The 21,534-nt window shown below is 38.4% G+C and overlaps 1 protein-coding gene across 10 annotated transcripts in view; it reads right to left on the reverse strand.

Annotated features, from left to right (window-relative positions):
* CNOT4 (CCR4-NOT transcription complex subunit 4) overlaps positions 1-21,534 on the reverse strand; it is a 153,299-nt gene that overhangs the window by 86,054 nt on the left and 45,711 nt on the right. The window contains exon 2 of one of the 10 annotated variants that reach the window (XM_059885716.1): positions 20,612-20,705. The gene's annotated coding sequence lies outside the window, so the exon portion shown is untranslated. 10 annotated transcript variants of the gene reach the window in all.

Consider the following 21,534-nt stretch of genomic DNA (forward strand, 5'->3'; position numbering starts at 1 on the left):
TACAAGTCACTTCACATAATATATCACGTCCCCTAAGCAGTTTTTGCAGAAGGGGCAGATAAGGGTGGAAGGAGACAAACAATGTTTATCCAACAGAAAGCAAACTCCATGAAGATAGAGACTGTTTTGCTTGCTAACGTATCCAAAAATCCTAGAATTCTTGGCAGAGAGCAAACACTTAACAAATAAGTGTCAAATAGAAGGAAAACAAGAAAGGATGGAGGAAGGAAGGGAGCTGAAGGAAAGGAAAGTACCTCTTCATTCATCCATACATGTGTAAGCACATATTTGAAGAGTCACTGAACAAAACTGTGCCAATCTCTACAAGTTTTCATGCAGCAAATACACAGCAGACATAGTAATACACTTCTCTGAATGTATCAGTGAAAAAGGCAAAGGCTTTTCTATTTTCTTATGATGTAACACTACTAAAAAATAATTTCTAACTTGCATATAGTACTCATTTGCATAGTTAGAGCAATGTGATTGTTAATTTGGGGAAGTTGTTCAATAAAATCTACCAATTTATCAGCTATATGAAGACAACAAAGATGACAAACCATCTAATCAAAGCCATAAAGAAATGCAAACAAATATGTTTTCAAAAACCTAACACTATGAAAACTTACATGTACAAAAAACTTGAAGATGATCATTTTGTGAAAAATCAATTTTAAAGAAAAAAGTTTGCTACAATTTTCCCTTAAATAAAAGTTTTCAAACACATTTAAAATGGTTGAAGCAAAAGTATCTAATTCAAGCCAATTTGGAAAAGAGTTCTACTATGGAAAGTATGGTAGGCAGAACAAGTTTATCTTTTTTTAAGGCATATTTAAGCTTTCTTACAAGAAAACTAACTGGTTGTTCTAACTGCATCTAGTATACCAATAACATTACTTATGATTCTCTCTAGGTAAAAAGATTTAATTAGAAAAGTCAGATGGCTGACCAGTGAAGATTTTTGCCACCTAAAAGTTCATTGTATCCTTTACTCAGTGATTCAAGAAATAGTTATTAAGCTCTTGTTTCAAATTCTAGTCTAAGTCCTTGAGATACTTTGGTGACCCTAAAGGGCAAACCTTGGTTTCCTGTCCCAATTCAAACCCAAAACAAAAGGCATAATAAGTCAGTATATTAAGTATGATAAAAGGTGATAATGCTGTGTGTGCGTGTTCAATTGCTAAGCTGTGTCTGACTGTTTGCGACCCCAAGGACTACAGCACACCAGGCTTCCCTGTTCATGTCCCAGAGTTTGCTCAAATTAACAGAAGATACCAAAGTCAGGATGCAATTGAAATTGGCCAACTGGAGTAGATTTCATTAAGAAGGTAACATTTTAATGGAGGAACCTAAATAAGCCATGCATATGAAAAAGCTGGCTTGAAACTCAACATTCAAAAAATTAACATCATGGTATCAGGTGCCATCACTCCATGGCAAATAGAGAAACAGTGACCGACTTTCTTTCTTGGACTCCAAAATCACTGCAGATGGTGACTGCAGCCATGAAATTAAAATACGCTTGCTCCTTGCAAGAAGAGCTATGACCAACCTAGACAGCATATTAAAAACAACAGACATTATTTTGCTGACAAAGGTCCATCTAATCAAAGCTATGGTTTTTCCAGTGGTCATGTATGGATGTGAGAGCTGGACCACAAAGAAAGCTGGGCACTGAAGAACTGTGATGCTTTTGAACTGTGGTGTTGGAAAAGACTGTTAAAGAGTCCCTTGGACTGCAAGGAGATCCAACCAGTCCATCCTAAAGGAAACCAACCCTGAATATTCATTGGAAGGACTGATGTTGAACCTAAAGCTCCAATACTTTGGCCACCTGATGCAAAGAACTGAGTCACTGGAAAAGACCCTGATGCTGGGAAAGATTGAAGGCAGGGGGAGAAGGGGACAACACAGAATGAGATGGTTGGATGGCATCACTGACTAATGGACATGTGTTTGAGCAAGTTCTGGGAGCTGGTGATGAACAGGGAAGCCTGGAGTACTGCAGTCCATGGGGTTGCAAAGAGTCTGACATGAGCGAGAGACTGAACTGAACTGATCTGAACTGATATGTGAGAAGAGAACAGAAAAGGCAAGAAAAAAATCAGTAGAGAAACCCCAAAAAGGAAAACTGCCTAAAATGGTTGAAAAACAGCAAATTCAGAGAGGTTGGAACAGAATAAGCAAGGAGAAGAACAATTTCAGATAAGGTCAGAGTAGGGGTTCAGGATCTTGGAAGGATTCATCACAAGGCATTAGAACAGTTTTGGCTTTTTTTTTTTTTAAGCTATTTATTTTTTAATTGAAGGATAACTGCTTTACAGAATTGTGTTGGTTTCTACCAAACATCAACATGAATCAGCCATAGGTATACATATGTCCCTCACTCTTGAACCTCCCTAGTTTTGGCTTTCTTTGTAAAATAAATGAAGAGAACCAGAGTTTTAGAGAGAGGAATGGCTGTGGATGTGACTTATATTTTCAAAAGTTTCCTCTGTGTTCTACTTCCAGACTGACAGTGTAAGTAGCTCCATGACCTCATTCCCCAGCAAAACTGCTGAAAATTATTTAAAATGTATCATTTGAAGTATCTGGAAATACTAAGAGCACAAGAGAAATGAAGAAACACTCACTCAAGAAAATCAAGAAGAAAAACAATACTATGTGGTATTGGAACCAAAACCTGCCCCCTCTCTTCCTCCCTTCTCAGCTTGGTGAGATGGGAACTCTATTCCAGGTTGGCACCGCCAAGAACACAAGGTGCTCCCTAAACACAGTTACCACTCAGAGAGCATCTGCCTAGGAGGGACAGGACATTAGCACCTCTCATCCTCCCAAAGCTACCTGATGCTCTTAGCTAAGTCCCAGGTAAGTGCAACCAACAGGTGAAGGTGCCCCTCCTCCACCCAACTGCCATTCACAACAAAGAGCACCTTTGCTGCTGCTGCATATTGAAAACACTAGGACCCAGACTGCCCTGCAACAGCTACTTTATAAAGCTGGGATCCTGCACCAGGAAAGGTAAGACAAGACTTGAGGCTACTGCACACTCTTTCAATGAGTGCTCAGTTACTAAACTGGGAGTGTCACACAGAGGAAAAAAGCACGCCACTGCCTCTCCTTCTCAGTATCAGAGCTCAGCAAGAGATTTTGACAGAGGGGTAAAGCAGGTCTTAAAACTGGTAACTTTGGATCTCTTCCCCCCTAAACCAACTTCATCTGTAATGGAGTCTTTAAGTCCAAACCTAAGCACAATCTGAAAACCAGGAAGCTTGTGGTGAAAGACAAATGAGAGTAGTCAGACACAAGTTGAATGAAGTGTAAACCAGCTAGTTTGCAGGAAAGAATAAGAAGAATCAGGTTCTTCTTAACAGCTGGGATGATCCTGCCCGTGGTCACAAAACAAACTTCAAGCTGTGACCTAAAAATCTATGCCTTCGAGTGAGCTCATTAAAAAAAAAAAAAATCAGGCTGAGAAGCAATTTATATCCTAGGGCATTGTTGGAATCAATGGAGCAGTCACCTGGAAAGCTATAGAGTTTAACATCTGGATGTGGTCAAGGAAAGCATGGAGGAGGGCCCTGTCCAAAACACAGTCATCCCAAGATACACGTGGACATATCCAACTCTGCACCCCCCAGGAACACAAACAAATGCTTAACACAGTCAGAGGGAAACAGAGTTCACTGAATTAATTCACCCACTCATTAAACAAATAAGCAAATAATAATAACAAACCCTGGGAAAAGCAGGACACTAGTACCCAGAGTCACTACAATACTATATAAAATGTCCAGTTTCCAACCAGAAATTACAACTGTGCAAAGAAACAGGAAAGTATAACCCATACACCAGGGGTAAAAAAAAAGCAGACAACTTCCTGTGAGAGCCACAATACATTGGATTTAATAGCCAAAAACTTCAAAGGAGCCACTTCTAATATGTTAAAAAACTAAAGGAAATCATAATTAAAGAAGTAAAGGAATGGATGTGGTCCACTGGAGATAGGAATGGCAAGCTACTCCAGTATTGCTGCCTCGAGAACTCCATGGACAGTATGAAAAGGCAAAAAGTATGACACCAGAAGATGAGGCGCCCAGGTCAGAAGGTGTCCGATATGATACTGGTGAAGAACAGATAAACAGCCCCAGAAAGAATGAAGAGGCTGGGTCAAAGCAGAAACGACACTCAGTTGCGGATGCATCTGGTGGTGAAAGCAAAGTCCGATGCTATAAAGAACAGTATTGCATAGGAATCTGAAATGTTAGGTCAAGGTAAATTGGATACAATTAAGTAGATGGCAAGAGTGAACATCGACATTTTAGGAATCAGTGAACTAAAATGGACAGGAATGGGAGAATTTAACTCACATGACCATTATACCTACAACTGTGGGCAAGAATCCCTTACAAGAAATGGAGTAGCCCACATAGTCAACAAGACAGTCTGAAATGTAGTACTTGGGTGCAATCTCAAAAACAACAGAATGATCTCGGTTTGTTTTCAAGGCAAAGCATTCAACATCACAGTAATCCAAGTCTTAAGCCTCAACCACTAATGCCGAAGAAGCTAAAGTTGAATGGTTCTATGAAGACCTACAAGACCTTCTAAAACAAATACCAAAAAAAGATGTCCTTTGCATCACAGAGAACTGGAATGCAAAAGCAGGAAGAGATACCACATTTGGCCCTGAAGTACAAAATGAAGCAGGGCAAAGACTAGAGAATTTTGTCAAGAGAATGCACTGGTCACAGCAAACACCCTCTTTCAACAACATAACAGACTACTTTACACATGGACATCACCAGATGGTCAATACCAAAATCAGACTGATTAGATTCTTTCCAGCCAAAGACAGACAAGCTCCATACAGTCAGCAAAAACAAGACCTGGAGCTGACTACGGCTCAGATCATGAGCTCCTTATTGCAAAATTCAGACTTAATTTGAAGAAAGTAAGGAAAACCACTAGATCATTCAGGTACAACCTAAATCAAACCCCTTATGATTATTATACAGTGGAAGTGACAAACAGATTCAAGAGATTAGATCTGGCAGACAGAGTGACTGAAGAACTATGGACGGAGGTTCATGACACTGTACAGGAGGCTGTGATCAAAACCATCCCCCAAAAAAAGAAATACAAAAAGCTAAAGTGGTTGTCTATGGAAGCCTTTCAAATAGCTGAGGAAAGATGAGAAGCAAAAAGTAAGGGAGAAAGGCGAATATATACCCAACTGAACACAGAATTCCAGAGAATAGCAAGGAGACAAAAGAAAGCCTTCTTCAGTGAACAGTACAATGAAATAAGAGGAAAACAGTAAGGAAAAGACTAGAGATCCCTTCAAGAAAACTGGAGATACCATGCAAACATTTCATGCAATAAAGGACAGAAACAGCAAGGACCTAAGAGAAGCAGAAAAGATTAAGAAGAGGTGGCAAGAATACACAGAAGAACTATACAAAAAAAGGTCCTAATGACCTGGATAAACACGATGGTGAGGTCACTCACCAAGAGCCAGACATCCTAGAGTGTGAATGATTCCTGGAGTGGGCTTTAGGAATAATTACCATGAACAAAGACAGCAGAAGTGATGGAATTCCAGCTAAGCCATTTCAAATCCTAAAAGATGATGCTTTTAAAGTGCTGCACGCAATATGTCAGCAAATTTGGAAAACTCAGCAGTGGCCACAGGACTGGAAAAGGTCAGTTTTCATTCCAATCCCAAAGAAGGGCAATGCCAAACACTGTTCACATTACCATACAATTGTGCTCATTTCACATGCTAGCAAGGTAAAGCTCAAAATCCTTCAAGCTAGGCTTCGACACTATTGGAATCAAGAACGTCTAGACATACAAGCTAGATTTAGAAAAGGCAGAGGAACAAGAGATCAAATTGCCAACATTCACTGGATGTGAGGGAATTCCAATTAAAAAAAAAATCTACTTCTGCTTCCCTGACTACACTAAAGCCTTTAACTATATGGATCAAAACAAACTGGAAAATTCTTAAAGAGACGGGAATATCAGACCACGTTACCTGTCTCCTGAGAAATCTGTTTGCAGGCCAAGAAGCAACAGTTAGAACTGGACATAGAACAATGGGCTGGTTCAAAATCAGGAAATGAGTACACCAAGGCTGTACATTGTCACTCTGCTTATTTAACTTAAGACACCCCAGTGGCTCAGATAGTAAAGAATCTGCCTGTGATGCAGGAGACCCGGGTTCAATCCTTGGGTCAGAAAGATCCCCTGGAGAAGGGAATGGCTATCCATTCCAGTATTCTTGCCTGGAAATCCCATGGACGGAGGAGCCTGGCAGGCTACAGTCCATGGGGTCACAAAGAGTCAGACACAACTGAGCGACTAACACTTTGCTTAACTTATATGCAGAGTACATCATGAGAAATGCTGGGTTAGATGAATCACTAACTGGAATTAAGACTGCCAGGAGAAATATCAATAACCTCTGATATGCACATGATACTACTCTAATGGCAGAAAGTAAAGAGGAACTAAAGAGCCTCTTGATGAGAGTGAAACAGGAGAGTGAAAAGGTTGGCTTAAAATTCAAAAAACTAAGATCATGGCATCTGGTCCCATCACTTCATGGCAAAAGGATGGTGGAAAAGTGGAAACAGTGACACATTTAATTTTCTTGGGCTCCAAAATCACTGTGGATGGTGACTGCAGTCATGAAACTAAAAGCCACTTGCTCCTTGGAAGGAAAGCTATGACAAACCTGCTGCTAAGTCGCTTCAGTCATGTCCGACTCTGTGCGACCCCGTAGGCGGCAGCCCACCAGGCTCCCCCGTCCCTGGGATTCTCCAGGCAAGAACACTGGAGTGGGTTGCCATTTCCTTCTCCAACGTATGAAAGGGAAAAGTGAAAGTGAAGTCGCTCAGTCATGTCCGACTCTTCGCAACCCCATGGACTGCAGCCTACCAGGCTCCTCCGTCCATGGGATTTTCCAGGCAAGAGTACTGGAGTGGGGTGCCATCGCCTTCTCCGATGACAAACCTAGACAGCACATTAAAAAGCAGAAACATCACTTTGCCAACAAAGGTCAATCTAGTCAAAGCTATGGTTTTTCCAGTAGTCATGTACAGATGTGAGAGTTGGACCATCAAGAAGGCTGAGTGCCAAAGAATTTATGCTTTCAAACTATGGTGCTGGAGAAGACTCTCGAAAGTCCCTTGGACTGCAAGGTCATCAAGTCAGTCAATCCTAAAGGAAATCAACCTTGAGTATTCACTGGACAGACTGATGCTAGAGCTGAAGCTCCAATACTTTGGCCACCTGATGAGAAGAGCCGACTCATTGGGAAAGACCCTGATGCTGGGAAAGACTGAGGGCAGGAAGAGAACAGGGCAACAGAGGAGGAGATGGTTGGATGGCATCACCGACTTAATGAACATAAGCTTGAGAGAACTCCAGGAGATTGTGAAGGACAGGGAAGCCTGGCATGCAACAGTCCATGGGGTCACAGAGAGTCGAGTTAGTGACTGAATAACAACAAAATGAATGTATGATGACCATCTCACAAATATCGAATTTCAATACAGAGAATGATGCTATTTTTAACAGAAATTCTGGAGTTAGAAGTACAATGACTGATATGAAGTCACTAGCGGGGTCAAAGCCTGTACATGTAGACTAGCAGAAGAATGAACTGGTGAAAGAAAAGATAGATTAATAGAGATTGTGCAATTTAGAAAACAGAGTGAGAAAAAAACTGAAGAAAATGAACAGAGCTTCAGAGAAATGTAAAACACCATTAAGTGCATCAACATACACGTCATGGGAATACTAAAGAAAAAGAAAAAAATGCTCGAAAAAACAATGGATGTACGAAAATGAAAAACTACAGTGACGCTAAAACAAAGACGAATCCCACAAACACAGTACTGAACAAGGAAGAAAGAAGTAGAATGTAGCTGTGCTCATACAAAGTTGAACAGGTAAAATAAAACTTTATTTTTAGTTTTTGGCTGCACCAATTACATTCCCACCAACAGAGTAGAAGGATTCACTTTTCTCTAAACCCTCTCCAGCATGTGTTGTTTATAAACTTTATAATGATGGCTATTCTGACCAGTGTGATGTGGTACCTCAGTAAAGAATCTGCCTGAAATGTAGGAGACCTGGGTTTAATTCCTAGGTCAGGAAGGTCCCCTGGAAAAGGAAATGGCAACCTGCTCCAGGGTTCTTGCCTAAAGAATTTCACAGACAGAGGAGATGACAAGCTACATACAGTCCATGGGGTCATGAAGAGTCAGATACAACTAAGTGACTAACACTTCCATTTTTCTCTAATAATTGTGGGTGTTAAGCATCTTTTCATGGGTCTATTGGCCATTGTGTCTTCTTTGGAGGAATATGTATTTAGGTCTTCTGCCCATTTTTCAACTGGGTTGCTTGGAGGTTTTTTATTGTTATTTTTTTCTTATTCTTATTGAAATGGTTGAGCTGTTTTTATATTGTGGAAATTAAGCCCTCTTCAGCTGCATCATGTGCAAATATTTTCTTCCAGTCTGTAGGCTGTCTTTTCGTTTTATGTTTTCTTTTGCTGTACAGAAGCTTACAAGTTTGATTAGATCCCGTTTGTTTATTTTTGCTTTGGTTTCTATTGCCTGGGAAGATTAACCTAAGGAAACATTGGTACGATTTACGTCAGAAAATGTTTTGCCTGTGTTTTCTTCTAGGAGTTTTATGGTGTCATGCCTTTTATTTAAGTCTTTAAGCCATTCTGAGTTTATTTTTGTGTATGTTGTGAGGGTGTGCTCTAATTTCACTGATTTACATGTGGCTGTCCAACTTTTCCAACACAACTTGTTGAAGACAGTTGCCTCCTCTATCAAAGACTGACTGACTTCAGTGTGATCACTATTGAAATAGGTGTGTGGATTTATTTCTAGGCTCTCTATTCTGTTCCATTGATTCATATGTCTGTTTTTGTACCAATACTATGCTGTTTTTGATAACTGTAGCTTTGTAGTATTGTTTGAAGTCTGGGAGGGTTATGCCTCCTGCTTTGGGATTCTGAGTCTTTTATAGTTCCATAGAAACTTTAGGATTATTTGTTCCAGTTCTGTGGAAAACATCATGGATATTTTGTAGGGATCACATTAAACTTGTAGATTGCTTTGGGTAGTACTGCCATTTTAACAATATTAATTCTTCCAATCCAAGAACATGGGATATCTTTCCATTTCTTTGACTCATCTTCAATGAAATATTCTATTTTTGACCTGGGAAATGGTTACAAAGATGTTTGCTATACCCTTAAACTGTACATGTTCTACATGTACACATTTTATATGTTTCTGAATATGCAGTTCTTACATTCTTCAAAGTCTTAAAAGAAAAAGATAATAGTTGCAGAATGGTTAAAATGCCAATAGAATGGTTAAAAATAACCCCTTGTCCCACAAAGTACAACATACCCAAGTGAGATCAACAAATCCACACCCAGACACAAGACAGTAAAATGCAGAACACTAAAGGCAACAAGAGTCTCAAAAGCAAACACTGAAAAAGAATCCTTCACCCAGTAAAATAATCCAACTTGACAGCAGATTTCTCAGCAACAGAAAATTACTGTCAACCTACAATTGTGCTACTTGAAAACAATAACACTTAAGAATGAAAGTAAATGATAAAACAACACTTGAGATAATGCAGCTTTTCACATGGACTGGTTATTAGAAGACATTAGTTAAATATCATACTAGTATTGAGTTTATTTTGTTAAAAAGCTCTTCTACAGGAAATATATTCTAAAATATTTACACATCTCCTGATGAGATATTCTAGCGGGAAAGGAGACACAAAACGAGGAAGAGATGAATAGCAAAAGTCCATAACTGTGGAAACTGAGGGGTAGTAATAACTGGATTCCATTACACTGTTTGGTCTATTTTCAAGTATGCTTAAATTTACCATGATAACAAACTAAAAATAAGTGATTTAAAAAGCAAGGTGAATGGACATCCTGGTGGCCCAGTGGTGAAGAATCCACCTTGGAGTGGTCGGGGAACTAAGATCCCACATGCTACAGCGCAACTAAGCACACAGGCCACAACTACTGAGCTGGAGAGCTCCAGAGTCCGCGTGCCACACTACTGAGGCTGCATGCTGCAACCAGACAGTCTGTGTGCCGCATCCAAAGACCCTGCATGGCACAACTAACACAGCCAACAACTAACTCAACACAGCCAAACAAATGTGTAAATAAATGAAAATTTTAAAAAGTAAGGCTAGGCTTCCTGGTAGCACAGTAGATTAAAAATTCACCTGCCAATGCAGGGACATGGGTTCAATCCCTGGTCAAGGAAGATTCCACATGCTGTGGAGCAATGGAGCCCCCTCAGCACAACTACTGAAGCCTGTACCCTTCTAAGGCCCATGGCCACAAGCGATGAGCCCTTGTGCCGCAACTACTGAATCCTGTGTGCCCTGGAGTCGGCAAGTAGCAACTACTGATCCCGTGTTGCAGCTACTGAAGGCCCTGCACCCAGAGCCTGTGCTTAAATAAGACAGCCAATACAGCAAGAAACCTGTGCAACTCGACTGAGAAGCCCCAGTGCTCCCCACCCAGAGAAAGCCCGCATGCAGCAACAAAGGCTCGGTGCAGCCAAAAACAAAACATAAAGCGGTGTGGATATGTCAAAAAAAAATTAACAAACAAAAGGCTAAATTAAAACAAGCAGACAAAAATAAAGATAGTTTTATCAGTAAGCCACCTCCATTACAGGCATTTGTGAAGATATTCTTCAGGATAAAGGAAAGTCAGAGATTTAAAAAGACGGTGAGGAAAGAATATAAAAAAATTATATGTAAACTCAATCATATTTCTATAGAATATTCTACTTCTACATAAAGTAATATAACTTGTTGGATTTGACAAGGATAAAATAAAACACTAAACAATAATAAAATGTCGGTTGGGAGAGGACTGATATAAATAAACTGCTATAAGACCCAACTTTAAGAACAATACAAATAGTAAACTCTCAAGGATAACCACATACACACTAAGATCCACTAATTCCCTTTCCTGTACCTTTGTTAGAGAAACCACTGCACATTTTAATAAGGTACCATGTACAAATAGTTCCAGCACCACTGTAATAGAGAAAAAAACTGGAAATCTAAACATCCATCAAGGAACTCACTGGTGGTCCAGTGGTTAAGATTCTGCAATTCCACTTTAGGGGATATGGATTCGATCCCTGGTCAGGGAACTGAAGATCCTCATGCTGCAGCATAGCCAAAAAAAAAAAAAGTCCATGAATAGGAAATGGCAACATATCAATAAAATGAAACACTATACAGCAATTTAAAAGACTAAGATACATCCCTACATTATAAACAGATTGAATGAAAAAAGCTAATTGCAAGTACTATATAACAGTTTTTACATTAAAGAAGAAACCATATGCTTTCTTTATATACAAACATACAGATGGTCTTCAACTTATAATGGTTCAACTTACAACTTTATCATGATGCGAAAGCAAAATGCATTCAACAGAAGCCAAAATGTACTTTCAATTTTGAATTCTGATCTTTTTGCAGACTAGCAGTATGTAGTACAATGCTCTCTTGTGACGCTGGGCAGTGGCAATGAGCCAGTGAGCCACGGCTACCAGTCAGCCACACCTTCCCAAGGGTAAACAACAGATACACTTAAACTATCCTGTACCCAGATAACCATTTTGTTTCTTGCTTTCATTACACTTATTCAATAAATTACATGAGACAGTCAATACTTTACTATGAAAAAAGGCTTGTGCTGGGTGACTCTGCCCAACTGTACACTAATATAAGTGTTGTGAGCACAAGGAAGGGTAGGCTAGCCTATGCTGTAATGTTTGGCAGGCTAGGTGTACTAAATGTACTTCTGACTGACTAGATGTTCAATTTTCAGTTCAGTTCAGTCGCTCAGTTGTGTCCGACTCTTTGCGACCCCATGAATAGCAGCATGCCAGGCCTCCCTGTCCATCACAAACTCCCGGAGTTCACCCAGACTCACGTCCATCGAGTAAGTGATGCCGTCCAGCCATCTCATCCTCTGTCGTCCCCTTCTCCTCCTGCCCCCAATCCCTCCCAGCATCAGAGTCTTTTCCAATGAGTCAACTCTTCCCATGAGGTGGCCAAATTACTGGAGTTTCAGCTTCAGCATCATTCCCTCCAAAGAAATCCCAGGGCTGATCTCCTTCAGAATGGACTGGTTGGATCTCCTTGCAGTCCAAGGGACTCTCAAGAGTCTTCTCCAACACCACAGTTTAAAGGCATCAATTCTTCTGCGCTCAGCCTTCTTCACAGTCCAACTCTCACATCCATGTATGACCACAGGAAAAACCATAGCCTTGACTAGACGGACCTTTGTTGGCAAAGTAATGTCTCTGCTTTTCAATATGCTATCTAGGTTGGTCATAACTTTCCTTCCAAGGAGTAAGCGTCTTTTAATTTTATGGCTGCAGTCACCAACTGCAGTGATTTTGGAGCCCAAAAAATAAAGTCTGACACTGTTTCCACTGTTTCCCCATCTATTTCCCATAAAGTGATGGGACTGGATGCCATGATCTTCGTTTCTGAATGTTGAGCTTTAAGCCAACTTTTTCACTCTCCACTTTCACTTTCATCAAGAGGCTAGTTCCTCTTCACTTTCTGCCATAAGGGTGGTGTCATCTGCATATCTGAGGTTATTGATATTTCTCCCGGCAATCTTGATTCCAACTTGTGTTTCTTCCAGTCCAGCGTTTCTCATGATGTACTCTGTATATAAGTTAAATAAGCAGGGTGACAATATACAGCCTTGACTTACTCCTTTTCCTATTTGGAACCAGTCTGTTGTTCCACGTCCAGTTCTAACTGTTGCTTCCTGACCTGCATACAAATTTCTCAAGAGGCAGGTCAGGTGGTCTGGTATTCCCACCTCTTTCAGAACGTTCAATTGAATGTCTGGTATTCCCATCTCTTTCAGATGGGAATTACTGGAAAGTAATTCCATAATAAGATGAGAAAAATCTATAACAACATATACAAAATCAGAAAAATTAAACACAAGCTGGTAACAGTGGTTACATCTATGAAACGATGAAGAAAAGGGAATGGATTAGAAACTTGAGCCTTGTCTATAATTTTTGTAAAGATGGCTAATGTATTTCTCTATAATAGCAAAATTAACTTTTAAAGATAATTTTAAAGACATTAAACTTTGAATTCTTTGAGTGTAAAGACTGTATCCATTGTGTTCAAGTACTGTACCATGGGCAAATGTATAGCAAGTAATAGATTCCTACAACTGGAAGAAATGGAGGGAGATACAGAGGCTGACTCAAAAAGAAATATTCCAAAGTAGCAGACATTATCACTTAGCAGGGCAATTATGAGTAGCTTCTTGTCTTCCTTTTATTTTCTTCTGCTTCCTAATTTTTAGAAAATAAACATTTATAATGGGAAAAATTATTTTAAATTAGTTAAAAACTTGGTACAATTGACAAAAAGAGACAATAGTCTCTTTATTGAGATGAAAACTTTTGACTGTGTGATTAGATTAGTAGCCTTAATGTTTTCCATTAGTCTGATGCTCTCTCAGAAGGCCAAGAGTATAAAAAAATTAAAGGCTAAGCCTGATGAAAGTCTTATTAATAAGATAAAATTAAACCTGTACAAAATCAAACCAGAGATTAATTAATCAGTGTGCCAATCAGTTCTCTACCATACTGGTGCAGGTTGTCAACAGAAGTAGTTACCTTATCAAAAAAAACCAGATCTATGGGGGGCGAGGCGGGTAACAGTCTGGTTTCTAAAATCGGGGGTTACAAAAAATGACTCAAACATATGCGCGTCTAAATTCTGAGATGAAGAATAATACACTGTTTATTTAATTGTGGAATGTATATTAATCCATATATATCCATACCACTGCTATCTTAGAAACTAAAAGCCTCATTTTAAAAAATGTAACATTAAAAGAGAAGAGGCTCTAAACCAAGGATCAGCAAATATTTTTTGACAACAGTTGAATGTTAAATTTTATGTTTTGTGGGCCATGTGATGGCTTAATCGCTCAGTCGTGCCCAACTCTTAAAATCCCATGGACTGTAGCCTTCCAGGACCCTCTATCCATGGGATTCTCCAGCCAAGAATACTGGAGTGGGTTACCATTTCCTTCTCCAGAGGATCTTCCCAACCCAGGGATCAAACCCGGGTCTCCTGCATTGCAGGCAGATTCTTTACTGACTGAGTTATGAGGGAAGCCATACAGACTTGCAATTACTCAACTCTCTGCTGAAATGTAAAGGCAGTTACAGACAATACCTAAATGAGTGTGGCAATGTTCCAATAAAACTTTATTTATAAACACTAAAATCTGAATTTCACTTAATTTTCCCATATTACTTTTTTTATTTTTTAACCACCTGAAAATTTAAAAATCATTCCCTTTGGCCCTACAAAAAATAAGCACCATGACCCCCTGCTCTAAACTAACATGGAAAGCTCACAAATTTGAGCATGAGTCTGTCTTGGACTACTTTCAAATCTATTTCTCCTAACATTCCTGAGGAAATCTTTTTAGTATTTTATTAGGCAAATGATTTGCCTCCACTCTAAGCATTTACTTTTACATGTCCTGCTGAGTGGGCCCTAGCATGATATGAGAAACAAACTATAAGCACTATTTTAAGATACTAAAAATTCTTTCTGCATCCTCATACTCTTAACTATAAAACTCCACAGACCTGAAATAATTTGTGGACACAGGCTAGTTTGCCAATTAGACAAAATTCAGGAAATAAATAGAGTACCTGAGAAATATTGACATGAAATACTTAACCTATCACATGACAGCTACAATGAAACCAAGATCATTTTTCATAATACATGTTGAAGCAGTAAGTAAAACTATCCCTAATGATGTTAACCAGCACTAACTAAACGTTTACAAAACGGTCCTGATTTTGAGGGCCTCAGTAAACTTCTAGATATTCATAACTATATGCATATAAAGAGTGAGAAAACGATGAAGACATTTAGAATTGGGTATAGTTTCATATTTCATAAAAAGAAGAAATTCTGTTGCAGGTGCAAAAAGGAGTAATAATGAAAACAAATATAAATAATGAAAAATCCAAGAGGTAAAAAAGTAAAGGTATAGAAGTGAGATAAAACAATTATTAGAGTCTAAATTATGTTTTAACAAGAAAAGAGTACAGCCAAAAGTAGACTATTAAGTTTAAGTTTAGACTAAAAGTTTAGACTATTAAGATAACTGTAAACTTCTGTTACTACACTTACAACCTGTGGAAGAGTCTAACTTTTGATAATGGCTAGAATTTCAGCACTTATTATTCATCAATTTTGGCGAACAAGGCAAATTATAGTAAATTGTTACAAATATCTACAATGCTTCTAGAAGCTTGAATGCACAAAATGAGGATTTTTTAAAAAATTATCCTTCAAAGCAACAGGAATGTATAAGAATACACTAACCAAGCAGAAATCTATATCAAACTGAGAATCAGAAGAACTAGCTTGATGTTTTTGAGTAACAATGTAGACTACAACCTACTAGGTCAAAACTAAAATTGCTGAAGTAGCAAAATTAGATTTATAAGATTATGTCTCCTAAACAAAGACTAATCAATAAACAGGTCTTAGAGGAACAAGTATAAAGTGCCCTGTACTTTAGGTGTAGGTGTAACTGTAGAGAAGGATGAAGGTTGAGAAAACGAGGAGGGAGAGGAAAAACAGATGAGGAGACTATATCATAAGCTTAATACCGAAATTTGAGTAAAGAAAACTACAGATCATTCTCATAAAAACATAAATACAAAAATCCTAACACAGTATTAGCAAAACTAAATTCAACAATATTAAACTAGAGTTTTCCCAGAAGTGCAAGGACTTCATAATAGGAGTATTTATCTCCTCAAAAGGTAAAAACAAACAAACAAAAAAACAACTGTTCACTTCCAGAAGTACTTAAAAGTCACTTAATAAAAATCCACTATTATGTCCTTATGAACTCTCTTAACAAAACAGGAATAAAAAGATTACTCTATAACATGATAATCGGTATCTAGCCTAATACATTTTAATAACAAAACATTAAAGGAATTTTCAGTAAAATCAGGAATAATGTAGGATGCTATCATTACTATTAACATTATTTCAAAAGCTGTTCAGTTCATTTCAGTTCAGTCGCTCAGTCGTGTCCGACTCTTTGCGACCCCATGAATCACAGCACGCCAGGCCTCCCTGTCCATCACAAACTCCCGGAGTTCACTGAGACTCACGTCCATTGAGTCAGTGATGCCATCCAGCCATCTCATCCTCTGTCATCCCCTTCTTCTCCTGCCCCCAATCCCTCCCAGCATCAGAGTCTTTTCCAATGAGTCAACTCTTCCCATGAGGTGGCCAAATTACTGGAGTTTCAGCTTCAGCATCATTCCCTCCAAAGAAATCCCAGGGCTGATCTCCTTCAGAATGGACTGGTTGGATCTCCTTGCAGTCCAAGGGACTCTCAAGAGTCTTCTCCAACACCACAGTTCAAAAGCATCAATTCTTCGGTGCTCAGCCTTCTTCACAGTCCAACTCTCACATCCATACATGACCACAGGAAAAACCATAGCCTTGACTAGACGGACCTTTGTTGGCAAAGTAATGTCTCTGCTTTTCAATATGCTATCTAGGTTGGTCATAACTTTTCTTTCAAGGAGTAAGCGTCTTTTAATTTCATGGCTGCAGTCACCATCTGCAGTGATTTTGGAGCTCAAAAAATAAAGTCTGACACTGTTTCCACTGTTTCCCCATCTCTTTCCCATGAAGTGATGGGACCAGATGCCATGATCTTTGTTTTCTGAATGTTGAGCTTTAAGCCAACTTTTTCACTCTCCTCTTTCACTTTCATTAAGAGGCTTTTTAGTTCCTCTTCACTTTCTACCATAAGGGTGGTGTCATCTGCATATCTGAGGTTATTGATATTTCTCCCAGCGATCTTGATTCCAGCTGTGCTTCTTCCAGCCCAGCGTTTCTCATGATGTACTCTGCATATAAGTTAAATAAGCAGGGTGACAATATACAGCCTTGACGTACTCCTTTTCCTATTTGGAACCAGTCTGCTGTTTTCAAAAGCTGTAGTCAATGTTAAATAAAACTTTAAAATTAAGCAATATTATTATATGTAAACAACAATTAAAAACAGAAAATGAGGACAAACACGTATTACCAATATCATAATAAAATGGGAACATTTCACATACCACAAGAAGAAATAAAAGCATAAAAGTAAATGCCTACATTCTGTTAAAAACAAACAAACAAAAAAAAAAACACAGGTTTTTAAAACTGACCCAAGGGACTTCCCTGGCAGTCCAGTGGTTAAGACTCCCCACTTCCACTGCAGTGGGCATGGGTCCTATCCCTGGTTGGCGAATAAAGATACTGCAAGCCACAGAGCACAGCCAAAAATCATAAAAAATGAAAAAAAAAAAAAAAAAGAAAAACTGACCCCAAACAAATAGAAAATCTAGACTGCCTCTAAAGGTTAGTGCAATTTTATTTGTATTTTAAAATATTTTCAAATGGCTTCATGAATTAGTCCTCAAAAAATTTAAAAGGTAAGTAACACAAAACTCAGACAAACTCTTACAGAGAAGAGCAGAAGAGAAAGCACTTCCAGAGGCCTTTTATGAGGTAGTATATTCTGCTATCATAACCTGACAAAAACATGACAAGAGAAGAAAATTCCCAAAAAAGAATCTTCATGAACACAGACCAAAAAAATCTTTGAAACTTAACATAATACATTAAAGAAAATATATCATGACTGTGATTATGCCAGGGATGAAAAGTTAATTTAACATTCAAAAGTTAGTCATTGGGTAACTGAACAAACTGCCAAGGAGAGTATACCAGGATGCCAGCGACACTAAAGAATAGAATCTAATGTCAAGCAGCCCAGATACCTGCACAACCCACGGCCTTAGTGAGCAAGTTCATGTGAAGATGAAGCTGCTTGATGGTCAGGAAATCAGGATAAAGCTGCTCATACGTAAATCAGTTATCAGTGGGCTCTAATAGCCCATTACTTTCATCCTCATTTATTGATTCATATGTATATTTTAAATGTATTATAAAGTAAATGACAAAAGGTATTAAACAATACTTTGAAATAAAACATTACAAACACACTAAAAAAATCAGTAAGTGGAAATCACCACATTAACCAAATAAAGAATCATGATCAACTTGAAAGATGCAGAAAAGTGACAAAATTTAACATCTATTTATGATAAAAACTCAGCAAATTAGAAACAAAAGGAAACTTCCTCAATGTAATAGAGTATCTGTAAAAAGCTTACAGCTAACATCATACCTAATTGGTGAAATACTGAAAAATTTTCCTGAAATCAAAAAGTCAAGATAGTCTGCTCTCAACTGACTTATTCAAACCTTTTGCTAGACAGATGGGAGGGAGGGGACATAAGTCTACATACAGCTGACTCATTTCATTGTACAGCAGAAACTAACACAACACTGTAAAGCAATTATACCACAATTAAAAAAGAACAACTTTTTTTTACTAGATGTCCTAGCCAGTAGAGCAAGACAATAAACAAATAAAGATCGTGAGACTAAAACCAGTCTTTATTTGCAAATGATATAACTTCATACATAGAAGATCCAAAGGAACAGAAAAACTACTTGAACTAAGTGAACTTAGCATGACCACTGGATAAAAAGGTATACACCAACATCTACTGCATTTCTAAAAACTAGTAACATACAATATAGACAGAAAGTAAAACCACAACACCACTTAGCATTAAATAAAACATCAATTACTTAGGAATAAATTTACTGAGATCTGAAACACCTCTATACTGAACCACAAAATACTGCAGAAATGAATGGAGAAATTCACAATGCTTATAAATTGGAAGACATGATATTTTTAAGATATCAACTATCCTCAAATTATTTATTCAAAGCAATCCAAATCCAAATGGATTTTCATGAAGTGAAAAGGCAAGCTAATATTGCAAGATAAAGCTCAAAACATCTAACAGAATCCATACCCAAAATATATAAAGAACTCCTACAAATCAATAATAAAAGACAATACAATTTACAAAAATGGTCAATAAGCAATTAATGTGTTCAACATCACTGGTCATCAGGGAAAAGCAAATAAAAACTACACTGAGACATTACTACACAATCACCAGAATTGCTATAATCAATTTCAAGTGTTAGTGAGGACACGAAGCAACTAGAACTGCCATACTTTGATTAGAGTGTAAAACAGGACAACTATTTTTGGAAACTAGCAGTTTTTAATAAAGTTAAACACACACCTACTCTATAACCCAGAAATTCCTCAGCTAGATATATACTCAAGTAACATGAGTGTGTATGACTAACAAAAGATTTGTACAAGAATCTTCATAGCAGCATTATTCATAATAGCTTCACTTCCTTCCCCCACAAAAAAAGGAAATGATTTAAACGTCCATCAACAGAGGAGTGGATGAACTGTGCTATATTCATACAATGGAATACTACTTCATAAAAGAAAAGATATTACTATTACAAATAACTACTTCAATAAATTTCAAAATTATTATGATGTCTAGAGCAAGGAGCCAAGCATAAAGGAGCACAAGATTTCATTACATAAGCTAGCCAAAAGTCAGATGCTTTTTCATCATGGGGGGTTGGAATGCAAAAGTAAGAAGTCAAAAGACACTGGGAATAACACGTAAGGTTGGCCCTTTAGCACAAAATAAAGCAGGGCAAAGGCTAACAGAGCTTAGAGAATGCACTGGTCATAGCAAACACCCTCTTTCAATAACACAATAGACAACTTCTACATGGCCATCACCAGATGATCAATACTGAAATCAGACTGATTCTGTTCTTTGCAGCCAAAGGAGAAGCTCTATAAAGTCAGCAAAAACAAGACCTGGAGCTGACTGTGGCTCAAACTGTGAGCTCCTTATTGCAAAATTCAGGCTCAAAATGAAGGAAGTAAGGAAAACCACTAGACCAGTCAGGTATGACCTAAATAAAATTCTTCATGATTAGACAGTGGAGGCGACCAATAGATTCAAGGGATCAGATCTGGTAGATAAGAGTGCTGGAAGAACCATGATGGAAATTCATAACACTGTACAGGAGGTGGTGACCAAAACCATCCCCAAGAAAAACAAATGAAAGAAGGCAAAGTAGTTGTCTGAAGAGGCCTTACAAATAGCTGAGAAAAGAAGAGAAGTGAAAGCAAAGGAGAAAGTAAAAGATATACCCTACTGAATGCAGAGTTCCAGAGAATAGCGAGAAGAGATAAGAAAGCCTTCTTAAGTAAACACTGCAAAGAAACAGAGAAAAACAATACAGTGGGAAAGACTAGAGATCTCTTCAAGAAAATCGGAGGTATCGAGGGAACATTTCATGAAAAGATGGGCACAATAAAGGACTGAAATGGCAAGAACCCAACAGAAGCAGAAGAGATTAAGAAGAGGTGGCTAGAATACACAGAAAAACTACAAAAAAAGGTCTTAATGACTTAGATAATTGCTATGGTGTGATCACTCACCTGTAATACGTGAACCGTGAACTTCCTGATGTTCAAGTTGGTTTTAGAAAAGGCAGAGGAACCAGAGATCAAATTGCCAACATCCGCTGGATCACTGAAAAAGCAAGAGAGTTCCAGAAAAACATCTATTTCTGCTTTGACTATGCCAAAGCCTTTGACTGTGTGGATCACAATAAACTGTGGAAAATTCTTCAAGAGATGGGAATACCAGACCACCTGACCTGCCTCTTGAGAAATCTGTATGCAGGTCAGGAAGCAGCAGTTAGAAGTGGACATGGAACAACAGACTGGTTCCAAATAGGAAAAGGAGTACATCAAGGCTGTATATTGTCACCCTGCTTATTTAACCTATATGCAGAGTCCATCATGAGAAACGCTGTGCTGGAAGAAACACAAGCTAGAATCAAGATTGCTGGGAGAAATATCAATAACCTCAGATATGCAGATGACACCACCCTTATGGCAGAAAGTGAAGAGGAACTCAAAAGCCTCTTAATGAAAGTGAAAGAGGAGAGTGAAAAAGTTGGCTTAAAGCTCAACATTCAGAAATGAAGATCATGGCATCCGGTCCCATCACTTCATGGGAAATAGATGGGGAAACAGTGGAAACAGTGTCAGACTTTATTTTTTGGGGCTCCCAAATCACTGCAGATGATGACTGCAGCCATGAAATTAAAAGACGCTTAGTCCTTGGAAGGAAAGTTATGACCAACCTAGATAGCATATTCAAAAGCAGAGACATTACTTTGCCAACAAAGATCCGTCTAGTCAAGGCTATGGTTTTTCCTGTGGTAATGTATGGATGTGAGAGTTGGACTGTGAAGAAGGCTGAGCGCAGAAGAATTGATGCCTTTTAACTGTGGTGTTGGAGAAGACTCTTGAGAGTCCCTTGGACTGCAAGGAGATCCAACCAGTCCATTCTG

The sequence above is a fragment of the Bos taurus genome, chromosome 4 (assembly GCF_002263795.3).
Source record: "Bos taurus isolate L1 Dominette 01449 registration number 42190680 breed Hereford chromosome 4, ARS-UCD2.0, whole genome shotgun sequence".
Taxonomy (NCBI): domain Eukaryota; kingdom Metazoa; phylum Chordata; class Mammalia; order Artiodactyla; family Bovidae; genus Bos; species Bos taurus.